This window comes from Morone saxatilis, unplaced genomic scaffold, assembly GCF_004916995.1.
Source record: "Morone saxatilis isolate NCDOM2014 unplaced genomic scaffold, NCSU_SB_2.0 Contig10, whole genome shotgun sequence".
NCBI lineage: Eukaryota > Metazoa > Chordata > Actinopteri > Moronidae > Morone > Morone saxatilis.
The window spans coordinates 15,597,914-15,601,526 of NW_023339652.1; positions in this window are offsets into that span (position 1 = coordinate 15,597,914).

Below are 3,613 nucleotides of genomic sequence, written 5' to 3' on the forward strand. Positions count from 1 at the left end.
AAAATAGAGCAGCTGTATATATATATATATATATATATATATATATATATATATATACCTAAATATACATAAATATATATTTTCTATATACATAAATATATATTTTATGTATACATGTAAAGTTGTGATCAAAAACCTTACTCTGAAGCTCAGTTCTGAGGCTTTTCAGTATAATCTTACAATAAATATAGCAACTTCTGATCAACCCATATCAGTTTCAGGCTTAAATGAACTACTTCTGCCCCATGTAGGCTTAGTCCTTGCTGCGTGTCATCCCCTTTCTCTCTCTCTCTACCCCCTTTTCTGTCTATCTTCATAGAAATAAAGGCATAAAAAGCATAAAACAACTTCCGGTTAGTCTTTCCCATCAGTAGCTTCTTCTATGAAGTCCAGGCCTTTAACGCTGAGAATTGTGGGTACTTCATTTGATCATATGCTTACACTGCTGACATGTTCTATTTTGTTGAAAATAAAAGTGGGAAATAAATATGGCAGATCAGTGTGGTGTTGATTCTGTTGTCAAACAATTCAACTTATCCCAGAAATGTGCTCGCATCTGAGATCAGAGATGAGTTAGCTCATAACAATGAGTTTCTACAACAAATGCCACTCAGAGCTTTCACGTGACGTGTCTAACGCTGCAGGTGGATGTTGGGTTAAATTTTTATCACACTGGTTTTAGGTTACGCTTAAATGATGTATCCCCTTGAACCTAAAAAGGGTCAAAGGTCACATGAAAACCAGCTAGCGGTTGCCATGCTACTACAGGTTCTGTGGTTAATCATTGTCATGGTTCTGATAGTGAAACATGTGTACAATATGATATTTTTACCAAATCACATTACTGCTACTAATAACAAATCCTCAGTGCTGTAGTGGAATTGTTATTCTTTATCATTCACAGTGAAAATGTGGGTTTGGACACTCCAATACTACAAAGCATGTTTTAATGTCACAAGGGTCCTGCAGTGTGCTACATGCATTATTTAAGCCCACACATTATCTTACCCACACTCACACTCACAAAGAGGAGGTGGTAGGCAGCTTTTGAACTGAGAAGAAATATGTGGAGGTCATAACACCTGTTTTTCTAGTGCAAAACAGGAGTGTTGGGTGTATGAACACAGACATAACATAGAGGCTCTATAGGCACCGCAGCTGTAAGAGCGAAGAGCTGAAACATGCAAGGGGTGTTACATCATCCCCGGTGGTGTGTGTGATGTTGGATGGCTAACAGATGAAAAAAGGTAACAATCAATGGAATTGTTGAAAATCTGTGAGGAAGAGGAATGTATACATCTCTCTAGACATTGATCATGACTACATAATTTGTGTCCATATATACTTGCTTAAGATCTTAACCTTTTTAAAAGCCTTCATTTAAATCCCAGTCTTAGTCTTTTAATTAATTAATCTATTCTTGTTACCACACAGTATTAATTTGGTTATCAATACACAGTAAAAATTGGGCCAAATGTTGGGTGAGCATTTTAAATAAAATGTATTATTATTATTATTATTCTCTGGAGGCCAAATATTAATGCTAAGTGATGTTTTAACCTATCATTTAACCTGACATAAATCTAGTGGGCCCTCTGTCTCACCACTCCACTTACCTAATGTACCCCTAAGCTGCCTGTAACTCCTACCCTCCAAGCAAAGTAGTGATCTGAGGTTAAACAGTGGCTGGGTCCATTAGCGTGATGGGCAGTATCATATCAATACCATGGCTCGCTCATCCAGCCATCATCCCTATATGTCTAGCTCCTCTACCCTTACAAATAGTTACTAGTTATATCAGAAAACTCTTCGCTCAGCAGTCCAACCACCATCACTGTATAAGTGGTTCCACTAGTCTTACAAATAGCCACTAATTTGCAACACCTCTGAGAATAACAGCATTATTGCATACAATGGAAGAAGGTGAACCAAGATAATGTACTGCAGGAGGGGTGAGGGATGGTAGGATGAGGGTCAAGGGTTAAAGGGTAAGGGTTGGGGGTTGATGGATGAAGAGATGAGGGTAGAAATCAGGGTTGTGGACGTATGGATGGAGGAGTTTTACAATGCACTGAAACGGCTGATGGCGGGAAGGTAGGAGGGAACTGTGAGAGAGTTGAAACTCTGAGTGAGAGAGTGTCTCTTCTTAGCTCTGCAAAGGTTAGAACCCCAGTGGTTATTGTACAAGAACCAACAAGACAACAAGAGAGAGGGAAGGGAAAAGAAAAAAGGGGTTTGTGGGGAAGGGAAGTGAAAAGTCAAAGAGGAAAAAAAGTGTGCTTAAGTACTTTTTGTGCAGAAATTAGAGAGAGAGAGGATTCAAGACGTGGTCTTTGTTCCAGAACCTAGTTATAAAACGTCATTTTTCTATAGTTCTGCGGGCACTCAAATTGTGGCTTGGCCTGCAAGGTCTAAAATGTAAATGTTACAAACTGCTAACATGGTGTTTAAAAGGCATAGGCTTTTTCCAGGCAAGGAGAATGTAATGAAAAGCGCTGTTCCACTGCATAATAGGAAGTGTAGGATTAAATTTCTTCCATTAAAACCACTCTTGCAGCTCCTCAGGCCTGTCACAGCTTCCAGTGTTTGAAGGGTCATCATCATTAACCGCAGCTGCTGGATGAAGAAGTGTAAGATGAAGCACTGTGCGTTTGCCACTTATAAGAAAGTATGCCGTGCGGCTGGTTCTCCCTGGTGCCTATTTTCTTCTTCCAGTTATGATCTGAGTCAGCACTGCGAACTTAGGACCAAGACAGTGTTTTTAAAATTTGGAAACAAAATGGAAGGGCGAAGTTGTTTGTCTCTTTTCACAGGGAAATATTGTCAAATGACACAAGATGATCTGCTTAATGGTTTGCTAGTGAAATCCATCATGAGTGCACACACTCATTGTGGATTTTCCTCTGCACCAATTGATTTATTCATTCTCACCTGGTGTTTAAAACCACAGTTCAGCTTTAGATACTCAGTCCTTAAAGTTCAATTGCTGCAAATGGAGACAGTTAACGCTGGGAGATGCACACTTCATGGCTGTGATCTGTCGCAGTGGATAGTAGGGGAACATTGATGACAAAATTTGATTTTTTTCAACAGCAGTTTCACAAAATGCAATACACATTCTCAAATACTGTGTGTTGTTAACTATTAAAAATAAAAATTGAGTAGCCATTAAAACTTGCTGTCTCCTTCAGCCTCCAATCTGACCTCTGCAGTGAACTCTGCATTTTCTGCACTAGAAACCTCAAAGCTGTGAATGTTTTATTATAAGAATAAAGTGTGTGGCACAGACCAACTTTAATAAAAAAAACTTGGCAAGCTTGAATTTTAACTACTGGTGTCTTGAAACATATTTTATAAGAAGTATAGCACTAGCATAGTATAGGCCTACAATATGTTTGATTTTTTTACCTGAAAGAACTAGTTCTACATTTTGGGAAATGTGTATTCTCTTTCTTGCGGTGAGAAGGTTGCTACCACTTTAATGTTGTATGTTAAAGTCCAGGTGAAATGGAAATTGTCATTTTAACCCTTTATGGTATTGTAATGTGCCAAAAAATGTACAGTAACTCAATTTGTAGGTATTTTTCTATCAATACCCCCCCCCCCCAAAAAA